This window comes from Hyperolius riggenbachi, chromosome 4 (assembly GCF_040937935.1).
Source record: "Hyperolius riggenbachi isolate aHypRig1 chromosome 4, aHypRig1.pri, whole genome shotgun sequence".
In the NCBI taxonomy this organism is placed as follows: Eukaryota; Metazoa; Chordata; class Amphibia; order Anura; family Hyperoliidae; genus Hyperolius; species Hyperolius riggenbachi.
In genome coordinates, this window is record NC_090649.1 from 59,688,447 (window position 1) to 59,701,822 (window position 13,376).

A 13,376-nucleotide genomic window follows, 5' to 3' on the forward strand; every position below is an offset into this window, starting at 1 on the left:
AGAGAGGGATCGTATGGCTACCTTTACTGCAAACAGATTGTGAACCGATTTCAGCCTGAAACCGATCACAATCTGTTGTGGTGGTGCTGCCGCCGCTCCCCCCGTCCGCATACATTACCTGCTCCGCTGGTGCGACTCCCGGGTCTCCGCTCTGGTCTGCTCTGGTCTCCGGCATGCTTCCCTTCTTCCTGTCTGGGGGAAGTTTAAACAGTAAAGCGCCCTCTACTGTTTAAACTTCCTGCCAGGACAGGAAGAAGGGAAGCATGCCGGAGACCAGCGCAGACCAGAGCGGAGACGGAGAAGAGCGGAGACCCGGGAGTCGCGCCGGCGGAGCAGGTAATGTATGCGGCTCTATTGCGTCGGTCGTCGGGCACTCGAACGCCGCTAGCGATGCGCTCTTTACCCGCGGGCGATCGACGGTTATTTTTCGCACGGCGCGATCGACGGGATCGGACGGAATGGATCGAAATTCGGCATGTAGCGTGAACGATTGGCAGCAGATTCGATCCCAGTGATCGAATCTGCTGTCGAAACGGGCGCAAATCGGGCCAGTGTATGGCCACCTTAAGACATCAATCTTCACTCCATTGTGTTGTAAAAGTAATCAGAGGCCATATGGTCATTAGCCTGTGTGTGATAAGAATCTAGGAATCCTTTGGGAGTGATTGCTGAAAAGGTAAAGTCTACAACTTTTTTTTTCAAAATGTGACTCCTTTGTATGTACGGTTGTACATGAAGTCATCAGAACTTTGCAGCAGTGAGAGACAGATGTTTTTTATGAACCCTAGGGAGCAGGGACAGTGTACAAATTCCAAACTGTGTATGAGTCCTTATCTGTGTAGTGGACACATGCAGTCAATATAACAATGGTGGGAGAGCAGAATACGTTTTTTCTCTCCATGCCCTTAGCTGTCAGTCTCTCAAACTTTTCCCCCCACGGGCCCCCTGTGGCTTCTGGGCCCCACCCTGTGGAGGCATCCCTTGCAGGGTCTATTGTTACGCCCCTGAACGCAGGACTTGCAGCATTTTTAGAGTTAGCGGTTAGCGATAGCGTTTTTGCAATGTAAAGTATATAAACGCTGGCGTAATCGCTTATCAAAACATACACAGAGCGATTTTGCAAGCGTTTTTACATTACTGCGCACTGTAACAAAATGAAAATTAATTGAAAGGACCGATCAGAATTAAAAACGCTAATTGCTAATCGCTACACAACCGCTGGCAAATTAACTGCACTTTTTAAAATCGTTCCCGAAAACGCTCATGAAATCGCTTACAAACTGCTCATACAAAACGCTAGCGATTGCGATTAGCGATAATGTTTTGTAGTGGGTTCCAGGCCTCAATAGTGAACACATCAAGTATCTTCATGGACCCCTTTTCTTCAGGGCCCTACAGCAGTTGCTATGGCTATTGCTATGCCCCTTTACCAAGCCTTAGCTGGTATTACTTGCCTTTACCTCTCTAGCCAGTTCTGGCCACCAGTAGCCACTGGGACGGCACTGACAGAGCAAGCGAAAACCATACTGATAGACAGGGACCCTAATTGTTGGATTTATACATTTTACCGCCTAAGGCCCACTGCTGTCAACACCACCCCGCCCACTGGGTCTCCCCTGGTCTTGAGCACCCCCGTCCTATGCTCCCCTTTCCTGCGGTTCCCTCATCCTGTGTTCGACTGCCCTGTCCTGTGTTAGCAGCGTAGCCACGGACCGGGTCTGTGACCACTGTGGTTTACATATTTGAAAGTTTAACTTCCTTAGTGTGCTAGCCTACTTTCCACCCCTTGCTTCTCCATGCCCTAGGCCATGGCATTTGTGTCCTTGCCTTAAATTCGGCTAGGCATATTCATAGTGGTTAAAACTCTTGCCTTTTAGGCCCGGTGCACACCAAAACCCGTTAGCAGATCCGCAAAATGCTTATTTGCGGTTTTATGAAGCGTTTTTGGTGTAGTAGATTTCATATATTGTTACAGTAAAGCTGTTACTGAAAAGCTTCTGTAACAAAAACTCCTGGCAAACCGCTCTGAACTGCCGTTTTTCAGAGCGGTTTGCGGTTTTCCTATACTTTACATTGGAGGCAGAAATGCCGCTGCAATCCAAAAAATGCCTCACCCCGGAAGTATGCGTTTCAGCAAAACGCCTCCCGCTCTGGTGTGAACCACCCCATTGAGATACATTGACCAAGCGTATCCACAGCCGCAAGCGGCTGCAAAAACGCTGAAAAACCTGCATGGTGTGCACCAGCCCTTAGAGCGATGGGTCCCTGGTTTGAATCCCAGCCAGGGCACTATCTGCACTAAGTTTGTATGTTTTCCCTGTATCTGTGTGAGTTTCCTCTGGGCACTCTGGTTTCCTCCCAAAAACATAGAGATAAGTTAATTAGCTTCCCCCTAAATTAGCCCAAAGGTGCTTACACACGTCCAACTTTACGCCCGATTGTTGTTTAAACTGCTCGTTTGAACAACTTGAAGGGCAAACAACAAGTCGTTCAAAGGTCATGTACACACTGACCAACAAAGAGGCTGAAGATGCTAATTTACCTAATTTACATGTCGATTAACCAACTTGATAATGGACATTGGACTGGATAGAACAATGCACTAGAATAAATGACTGATCAAACGACTGTATGTTTGAACATCGATTAGTTAGACATACTACTATAAGTCATTTGTACACACATACGGACCTAACAGTCGTTTGAATGACAGTTGGACCAACGGATCCGCTAAGTGGATCAGTCAAACTGGCTGTTATCAGTCGGTCAACTGCGGTGGGAACTAGTACTGCTTAAAAGGAAACAAATATGGCAGCCTCCATATACCTCTCACTACAGTTCTCCTTGAGGCCGGGTTCACATATGACATAGCGTGAAAAAGGTGCGCTTTATGGGGGTGCGTTTGCGTTTTTGAATTGCATTTTGCGTTTGCAAATCGCAGGTGGGATTTTACTGTGTTTGATTGCGGTTTTGGTGCGTTTGCAGTCCACTAATTGAAAATGCATTTGTGTTTTGTATCCGTATTGCATGCGTTTTGAATGCATTTTTTTTCCTGCCCTTTATCCAAAATAACCAGGAAGTAAAGAGGAAGCGGAAGTACATCATCAACATTTAAAAAACAAAAAACCCATTAAAAAACCGCATGTGAAACGCATTAAAACGCTATGCATATGCGCATAGCCCCCAACTGTCCCATTTTCGGCGGGGCAGTCCCGATTTGGGGGGGCTGTCCCGCTATCCCGTTATGACCCCCCAGTGTCCCGGGCGGCTGGGGGTTCAGATGTGCAAAAAAAATGATCGAGGCCCCAGCCGGCGGATGCGGTGTGTGGGATGTGGGTCTGGGATAATATTGTCCCTCCCTCCCTCCGAATGTGCCCCCCCCCCCAGTGTCCCCCTGTATGTAGAGATTAAGAGGGCAGCGGAGCGGGCAGTCTTACCATTCCTTCTCGCGTACCGAGCTCTAGCTTCCATCTACTTCCTGTGACGTCACAGGAAACAGGAAGCAGAGAAGACCAGATGCCCGTACGCGAGGATGAATGGTAAGACTGCCCGCTCTGCTGCGCTCTTAATCTCTACATACAGGGGACACTGGGGGGGCACATTCGGAGGGAGGGAGGGACAATACTATCCCAGACCCGCATCCCACACACCGCATCCGCCGGCTGGGGCCTCAATCGTTTTTTTACCTCCTCACCCATGGGCACCCTCACCCAGAGCAGGGACAATGTCCTCCAGCACCCAAGGCTGAGACACCAAAGTGCGCCCCTCCATCCCTCCCACCCCAGCCGTCACACACTGATTGTTATTAGACTAAGAGGGCCACAGGGCCCACAACCTCCCCAACACCTTAATATCTAGTTATCTGGCTTGCAGTCACTGCTATGTATCCCCTTTTCTTATTTCTTTCTGCTTCATACACAATTAGCAATGACAGCTGAATGAATTGTGCACCCCTCCTACACTGTGCCCTGAGGCTGGAGCCTCTCCAGCCTATGCCTCGGCCCGGCCCTGCCCTCACCCTTTTCCCCACCCACAATTATTTTTTCAATAAAGGATATATATATATATATATATATATATATATATATATATATTTATATATATATTATGATTGACTAGGGGTGTGTCAGGGTGTGTGTCAGGGGTGTGGCCTAAGTGTTTCCCGCTGTCTCATCTCAAAAAGTTGGGAGGTATGATATGCGTCCCCATAGACTTTCATTATGTGCGTTTTGGCAGCCAGCCCGCATAATATGCAACACTACCAGCGTCTGCAGAACGCTTACTGTAAATCGCAAGTGCAATATTGCTGCATAAAATGCAGCTTTTCAAGCTACGCTAGCGTTTCTGCTATGTGTGCACCCGGCCTCAAGTACAACAATATATTTATTTTCTCTGGCAGTTTGCTGCTGTACCACTAGAGGGCACTGTCTTCCCAGCATGAGCCCACAACTTCATAGGACCACATCAGCAACACTGAAAATGAGAAAAAAAAATGGGAATGAACATTTTAGGCTCATCAATACATCCTAATTTTTTTCTCTCCTCCAGAAAAGGGGGAGTTTGCATTGTGTGGCTTGTCAAATAAGAAATGAAATCCTTTTTTTTTTTTACTTGCTTCCTCCCAAAACAAGGTGAATGCTGAACTCCACTTGTTGAACATGAAGAAGCAGAAGTGAGGGTGGGAGAGAGGCAGAAGAACCCCTCTCAAGTTTATCACACAGACAAGTTGTGTGTTTGGAGGACAGTTTGGGACTCCATGTAGCAGGAGGGAGCACTGCCACTGACACACAGGCAGCCTGCATTGCATGCACCACTCAGGAGTACAGCGCTGAGGATTCTGGGAGAACATCTGGCTCAACAGGTGAGTGGCCATAGTTCAAAATTAAGAGCAGCACAAGATAGAAGTCTGTTTTACATCGTCTGTGTTTTATTTTTTTATTTTTTTTATTTAACACCTGAATACTTTTGAATATAACTGAGAAGTTAGGAGTTTTGAGACGTTAGAAGCATTTCATCTGTGTCATCTATTGTGACTGCTTAGTGGACTTCACTGCAGGTGCACTCATGTTTCATGTTTACTAAAAATGGCTATGAGGATATGAACAATAATGCAATATACTGTGTTTACATTTTGTGATTTTTTTTTTTATTATTATTTTAGCTCTGTATTTAAAGGAAACCTGAAAGGAGAAGAATATGGAGCCTGCCATATTTAATTACTTTTAAACAATACCAGTTGCCTGGCAGCCCTGCTGATCTATTTGGCTGCAGTAGTGTCTGAATGACACCAGAAACAAGCAGGCAGGTAATCTTGTCAGATCTGACAATAATGTCAGAAACACCTGATCTGCTGCATGCTTGTTCAGGGGCTATGGCTAAAAGTATTAGAGGCAGAGGATCAGCAGGATAGCCAGGCAACTGGTATTGCTTGAGAGCTCATTCACACTAGAGGCGTTTTGTGGATTTTTTTTAAGCGCTGGCGATTTTTCAAAATCGCCCTGAAAGTGATTGTGCAATGATTCCCTATAAGAGAGTTCACATCTGAGCGGTTCGTTCTGCCTGTACCATTTTTGAGGCGATTTTGCTACAATGGAAGCTATAGGGAAAACGTAAAACGCTCAAAAAATCGCTTTGTGCAGCGATTGCGTTGCCGTTTTTAAGAATAAATACATTGTATTTATTCTTTTCCGGGTCAAAGAGTTCACTTCCTGACTTGCGTCATGGAGTGGATTAAAAAAAACGCTCGGGATAAGCACTTTTCACAAAAACGCAACACCCACCCAAACGCTAAACCCAAAAAAAAGCCCAACGTGAACGCTAACGCGAGCAGAACGCAATGTGAACAAGGCCTAAAAGGATATAAATATGACAGCCACTATGTCACTCTCGCTTCAGTTGTCCTTTAAATAAAATAAGCAGGTCATGTGTATTGTTTATATTAACAACTGCTCACTACTGCTCAGTGTTTGCTCAAGTGCTGATTTGATCTGCATGATATGAAGTGGATAATTTAAAACCAGATAAGTGAGGAGGAGATTCAGGGGCAATAGCAGGATAGTGGCTGACAGGTTAGAGGGTCACCATTTCTCTGTGTGGGAGCTGAATGAACAGCTGCTGTGTTTGGTTACCTTATATCTGGTTCAAACCTCAAGCCTAGATTTTTAACCCTTAAGGCTACTTGCACACCAAGACGTTGCGTTAGGTGCTACGTTAAGGTCGCATAACGTGCACCTAACACAACATATGGTGCTGCAAGAGCCGACGGTAGAGTGAGCCGCGTTAGGCAGCTCGATTCCTATAATGTCTCCCAGAGTGGCGCTGATTGGCCAGCAGGTCCACGTGATGCGGAGCGAGACACTCCGCATCACGTGGTCCCGCCGGCCAATCAGCGCCCGCCAGTGCAGTGAATATTAAGTAGCCATGTGCGCGGCTACTGTAGCTGGCTCTCCCCGCCTCCTCTCCGCCCCCCACTGCGCATGTGCAAACAGTCTAACGCGGCTATAGCCGCTCCAACGCCGTAGCATGCTGCACTTTGCGGAGAACGTGCAGCGTTACATGTAACGCAACGTGGGCAGTGTAAACAGCCCACTTGTGTTACATTGCTGTGCGTTGGGGGAGCGTTACAGGCGCACTAACGTGCGCCTGTAACGTCTTGATGTGTAAGCAGCCTAAAACTGAAATAGGATTCAAGGACTCCAGGAAAGTTTTGATTAGGATTAGTTCTACAGATACAATCAGTTATCTCATAAGTTTATTTTCACTTCTGATAATTACAACTGCTTTTAGGGCTCTTTCACCGTGCGACGTTACAGTCGCACGTTACAACAACATGTAACGCACAATAACTTACAGCAATGAGAAATCAATGGGCTGTTCACAGTGCAGACGCTGCGTTGGTGTCTAACGCTGCACGTTAAATGAAAGTGCAGCATGCTATGCGTTATACACGTTTTTAGCTGCGTTAGACTGTTTGCACATGCTCAGTAATGTTTTTTGTGTTTTGTTTTTTTTAAACGCATGCGCCGTTTTCGTTCAATCACTGTGCGATGAAAACGTCGCACCAAACGCAGGGCTACATAACATCCAAGTTATAGTCTTTCAATGCGTTGCATTAGGGGCACGTTATGCGACCTTAACATCGCATCAAACGCAACATCTTACTGTGTAAGAGCCCTAACTGCCAATAGTAAGGGATTTCATGCCCATATTATTAAATCAGAATGCAATTGATATACAGCTATATTGATCGAGTTGCCCTTTTAAGATATTGAATTGGTTCCTACTGGAGAAAAGCGCTTTACAAATGTTTAGTTGTTGTTGATATTTTAAGAACACATGTATAAAAACAGTAATGTTTTAAAGGGAACCTGAAGCGAGAAGAATATGGAGACTGCCATATTTATTTATTTTTAAAGAGAACCAGAGATGAAGCACCCTCTTGTATTTTACCTTATAAATCAGTGGGAACATGACAGTAAACACCTAATCTGCCCTTTGTTTCATTGTTCTCTGTGTAATCTGACTGTTATTACCTCTGATAAGAATCCCCGACTGAACAGTCAGGCTGCTCCGTCTAGCTTTGCTACAGAAAGATTATAGATAAGTCTGTCTTCTGTGGTGTTATTTCAAGCCCAAGCCTGCCCCCTTGTGGCTTTGCTATAATGACTCAGCAATAATCATTCCCAGCAAAGCCATATTTAATTGCTCAGTCTGGGATTCTTGTGACTGCTGTTAACAGACACTTTTAGCAGTGAGGGTGAAACAGACAGCATGGTAAGTGTTTTCTCTAATGTTCTTACTGATATACATGGTAAACAGGGGCATAGGGCCTGTGGTCGCAACGGTCGCCTCGGCGACCGGGCCCGGCTCCTGAAGAGGCGGGGGAGGGGCCCGGGGGGCCCTTGTCCGTTTGGACTCGGAGATGGGATCCCTGCGTGCGTTATTGGGAGGGGGGAGCTGCAGCCATGGGGAGGGCAGTCCGACCTCTCCCCGGGCCCCCCCCCCTCCCCCTCAGATGCAGAGTGCGCAGCGCACGGAAGCGCTGTAGGCAGAACTCACCTGCCTGCGTTCCAAGCGCCGCTGGTCTCCTCCCGCTCTGCATAGATCTGCTGTTACACACTGCTTCCGGCTAAACAGGAAGCAGTGTGTAACAACATCTATACAGAGCGGGAGGAGACCAGCGGCGCAGGGACGGAGGTGAGTTCCGCCTACAGCGCTTCCGTGCCTATCCGGGGGGGCAGCTACCTACTCTAACCTATCCTGGGGGGCCAGCTACCTACCTAACCTATCCTGGGGGGCCAGCTACCTACCTAACCTATCCTGGGGGGCCAGCTACCTACCTAACCTATCCTGGGGGGCCAGCTACCTACCTAACCTATCCTGGGGGGCCAGCTACCTACCTAACCTATCCTGGGGGGCCAGCTACCTACCTAACCTATCCTGGGGGGCCAGCTACCTACCTAACCTATCCTGGGGGGCAGCTACCTACTCTAACCTATCCGGGGGGGCAGCTACCTACTCTAACCTATCCTGGGGGCCAGCTACCTACCTAACCTATCCTGGGGGGCCAGCTACCTACCTAACCTATCCTGGGGGGCCAGCTACCTACCTAACCTATCCTGGGGGGCCAGCTACCTACCTAACCTATCCTGGGGGGCCAGCTACCTACCTAACCTATCCTGGGGGGCCAGCTACCTACCTAACCTATCCTGGGGGGCCAGCTACCTACCTAACCTATCCTGGGGGGCAGCTACCTACTCTAACCTATCCGGGGGGGCAGCTACCTACTCTAACCTATCCTGGGGGCCAGCTACCTACCTAACCTATCCTGGGGGGCCAGCTACCTACCTAACCTATCCTGGGGGGCCAGCTACCTACCTAACCTATCCTGGGGGGCCAGCTACCTACCTAACCTATCCTGGGGGGCCAGCTACCTACCTAACCCATCCTGGGGGGCCAGCTACCTACCTAATCTATCCTGGGGGGCAGCTACCTACCTAAGCTATCCTGGGGGGGCAGCTACCTAACCTATCCTGGGGGGCAGCTACCTAACCTATCCTGGGGGGGCAGCTACCTACTTAACCTACCCTGGGGGGCCAGCTACCTACCTAACCTATCCTGGGGGGGCCAGCTACCTACCTAACCTATCCTGGGGGGCCAGCTACCTACCTAACCTATCCTGGGGGAAAGCTACCTAATCTATCCTGGGGGGCAGCTACCTAACCTATCCTGGGGGGCACCTACCTCATCTAACCTATACTGGGGGGCAGCTACCTAATCTAACCTATACTGGGGGGCACCTACCTATCTAACCTGGGGGCACTTAATTGTCTAACCTGTATTCGGGGCACCTAGCTAGCCTATACAGGTGGCAACTATACTGGCTACCTATATTGGAGGCACCTACCTAACTAACCTATACTGGGGGCACCTACCTATCTAACCTATGCTGGGGGCAACTATTCTGGCTACCTATATTAGAGGCACCCACCTAGCTAACCTGTACTGGCGGCGCCTGCCTATCTAACCTATACTGGGGGCAACTATACTGGCTACCTATGCTGGAGGCACCTACCTGGCTAACCTATACCGGGGGCAACTATACTGGCGTACCTATGCCTGGCTACCTATACTGGGGGGACCTATAGCTGGCTATAGGGATTCGGATATGTGTGTGCGTCGGGTGTTGCCGGGGGAGGGGGGCTGTTGTTGGTGTGGGGGGGGGGGCCCACATCCAGATTCCGCATCGGGGCCCAGAGGTTTGTAGCTACGCCACTGATGGTAAAATACACAAGGGTGCTTCGTCTCTGGTTCCCTTTAAGCAATACAAGTTGCCTGGCTATCCTGGGGATCCTCTGCCTCTAATACTTTTAGCCATAGACCCTGAACAAGCATGCAGCAGATCAGGTGTTTCTGACATTATTGTCAGATTTGACCAGATTAGCCGCATGCTTGTTTCAGGTGTTTTTCAGACACTACTGCAGCCAAACTGATCAACAGGACAGCCAGGCAACTGTTATTGTTTAAAAGGAAATAAATATGGCAACCTCCATATACGTCTCCCTACAGGTTCCCTTTAAATGACAGATACAAAAAAAAGCCGATATGTCCCTCGCCACAGCTCTGCTTCTAGCCGGTGGTCCGGGGTCCCCTCTGTTGCAGATGCTGACTGGCATCTACTGCGCCTGCAGGAGCGCGTGGCTGTGCCACTCGCTGTCGCGCTCACATGGTCTGGAGGGTTCTGTGCAGGTGCCGACTGGCGCAGAAGATGTGACCTAGCGAGTTCGGCATCTGCAATGGAGGGGACCCTGAGCCACTGGCTGGAAGCGGAGCTGTGGCGAGGGACATATCGGCTGGAGGAAGCCCCGGGTAAGTAGATCTTTTTTTTTTTTTGCTCGAACCTTCCCTTTAAAGCAAACCTGTGAGTTACTTAGGAGAGATCTTCAGATACTTACTTAGGTGAAGGTAAGCCTGCGGAGTCTTCCCACGCCCTCTTTGAGACCAGTGCTGGACTTTCGGACCCTCAGTAAGTTTGTGGCTGCAGTCCCCTCCATGGACGAGTGCTCAGGTGCAGGACACCCCCCCGCCTGTGCAGTAGCACAAAGCTGCTGGGACTCAAACCCGACTGGCTCAGTTTTAATGCACAGGTGCGAAGGGGTCCTGCGCCTGCGCAGTGTGGCTGCGCTTGGTCCACGGATGTCAAAGAGATTTCAGAGGGTCCCAGAGCTGCATCAGTGGAGGTGAGAGGGACGGGAGAAGCCTCTGGATTACCCAGAGGATTCCCTCTACTGAGGTAAGTACCATTTTGGGCACTTTTTTCCTCTTTAGGTTCCCTTTAAGCCACATGGCAGAAATATTGCAAAGTACACCTGTCATGAAAGACTATGGAGGCTACCATTAATGATACTGTATCTTTCAAACATAAAAACTCTAGTCTCCTGGGTGCATTGTGTTCTGTTAGAGACAGGTGAGCATCAGATCTGACCTGTGTATTGGCTGCAGAGGGCAGTATAACCAGAGGGTCAGATGCTGGGCAGTAAAGGTAGTCATACAGCTAGCGATTTTGGCGGCCGATCGACGAAGAGACAAATCTCTCTCTGATCAGAGACAAATCTATTGTCCGCCATAGACTGCAGGCCGATGTTCTGCAGCGTGACATTTTTTAGCAATGGACCTTCTGATGCCGCCTCGCCCCCCCGGCCGATGCCCCCCAATGTATATGCACCCCCCCCCCCACACACACACACACACACACATGGGTCGCGAAAGCGGAATGCAGACACAGCAGCGCACACTGGAGATGTAAAGTTTTAATGCGGTGGGGGAGGGGGGGGGTTGAATGTTCATTAGGAGGGACAGTGGCAAGGGGTTTCCACTGCGTTCATCGTTTGCGATTATCGCATGCAGTTACCGATTCGCACCCGATCAAGCATATCGGCCCGAGATTTTCCAGCATGTCCGATCGATAGATGTCTGAGCGATCAGGCATGCTTTTGGCGGCTCAGATTTTCACCCTATTCGATAATAATTATCTAATCGGATGGTCGATCAGACCCCAAATCTACAGATGTATGGCCACCATAAGAATTGCCAGATGGAATCAGCAATGACAGGCTCCGTATTGATCTGCTGTAACAATACTGACCCCCTCTGGCACACAGTTGCTCACCTGCTCCTCATGCGCAGCCGGTCAGATTTCAGGATGGATGTAGGAAGCTCTGATTGGTGAAGTGTTTTTATTTTTTTACTATTGAAAGCTGTTCCAGTATTTGCACCACTGTGCTGTGCTGTCTGGGGAATTATAACTGTGGTAAGTGGTATGTACTGTATGCACTTGGCCCTGGTGGATTGGGCATCGCACCAAGTGTTGACAAAATGATTGCTGACATTGTGGAATTTTTGAATTTACAGTGTTCTCACCAGTGTTTTTGATGCATCTGCAGGGCCGGAGCTACCATTGGAAAAAATGGGCAATTGCCCCAGAGCCTGTAGGGGCCCCCAAGTTGTCCCTCCCCCATCTTAACTGTTGCTCCCCATGGACTCTGCAGAGTCTGTTAAGTTGGGAGGTGATTGGGGGAGGGTCAGCAGCCAGCTCAGGGGCCCAGGAGGGAAATTTGGCTGCAACAAAGGGCCCCTAATGACGCTTTTTGGTTGGGTGTCTGTTGGGGGCCCCCAGGCTAATTTTGCCCTAGGACCCAATTGTTACTTGAACCGGCCCTGTGCATCTGCTCTGCTGATATTGCCTAACCTGAGCTGATCCTGTAAACATAAAGCTTATTTTTGATTATTAATATTACTATTAAACATGTATACAGCACTTTATTACACAACACTGTACAATAGATAGAGAAAGCATTATTACAACAATAAACAATGTTACCCCGGAGGATAAGAGTGAGAAACAATGGTACGCAAAATAATGATGTAACAATCACTGGTATGTAGATTGCAATGTAGAGATAAGTATAGCAGACAAGTCACTGAGTCCATATGGTGGCTGACAGGGGCAATAATAGACCCTGAAAGGGATGCAGCTGCAGGGGGGTCCAGAAGCAGTAGGGGGCCCAGTGGGAGGTGGAGGAGAAATTTATTTTCCCTGTCCCGAAAGACTAAAAACTAAGAGCAACGGAGAGATAAAGCTTTCTGCTCTCTGCACAACTGTTCTAATGACTGCATCTGCTCAGACGCTGATAAGGAATCAAAAAACGTTTTGAAGACAAAGATTTTGTAGACAGTCCCTTTTCAGTGTGCAGAAGGGTCTTGTGTACAGCGCCCTGCCCCCAACCTTTATATCCCTCCACAAGCGCTCTGTACTGTAGTGATGCTGGAGAAGTCTGCAGAGCCAGTTCTGCTCCATCAGAGATGGACAGAGTGAGTGTAATAAGCTGAGGCTGGGAGCACACTTGTCTGATGGTTTTCTGTATGCACTTACTGCACACCATGCTCTGGATTCACTAAACCGTGATAGCTGATATCACGGCCATGGTAGTGTTTTGCGTGTGTTATAACGCACATAACGGTTGTTAAGCGCAATCGCGAATTTTCGCGCACAAACGCAAATTTTCACACAAAACTGCGGCGTTTGCGTGCGAAAATTCGTGCAGCCATGATATCAGTCATCACGGTTTAGTGAATCAATCCCCATGTGTGTCTGTAGGTGGGAACACATGCATGTTTTATCACAGAAGCTAATGTAATTGATGGAGAAAATGTGTGCAGTGCTTCACTGCTGTCTGTTTTTATCTGCATGGTGAAAACACATTCATGTGCACTAGCCAATTGCATAACATTGGTTCTCAGTTTACCTGTGCAGAAGGAGACATTGGCAGAGCTTCCAAACAGAAGCTGCACGCGAATTGACTACCTGCAATAGATGT

At 48.5% G+C, this 13,376-nt stretch overlaps 1 protein-coding gene across 1 annotated transcript in view; it reads left to right on the top strand.

Annotated features, from left to right (window-relative positions):
* Positions 1–2,865: 2,865 nt before the first annotated feature.
* The window catches only part of SCARA5 (scavenger receptor class A member 5), a 521,618-nt gene continuing 511,107 nt past the window's right edge, over positions 2,866–13,376 (top strand). The window contains exons 1-2 of the mRNA XM_068280108.1: positions 2,866–2,881; positions 4,632–4,861. The gene's annotated coding sequence lies outside the window, so the exon portion shown is untranslated. The remainder of the gene's footprint in view (positions 2,882–4,631; positions 4,862–13,376) is intronic.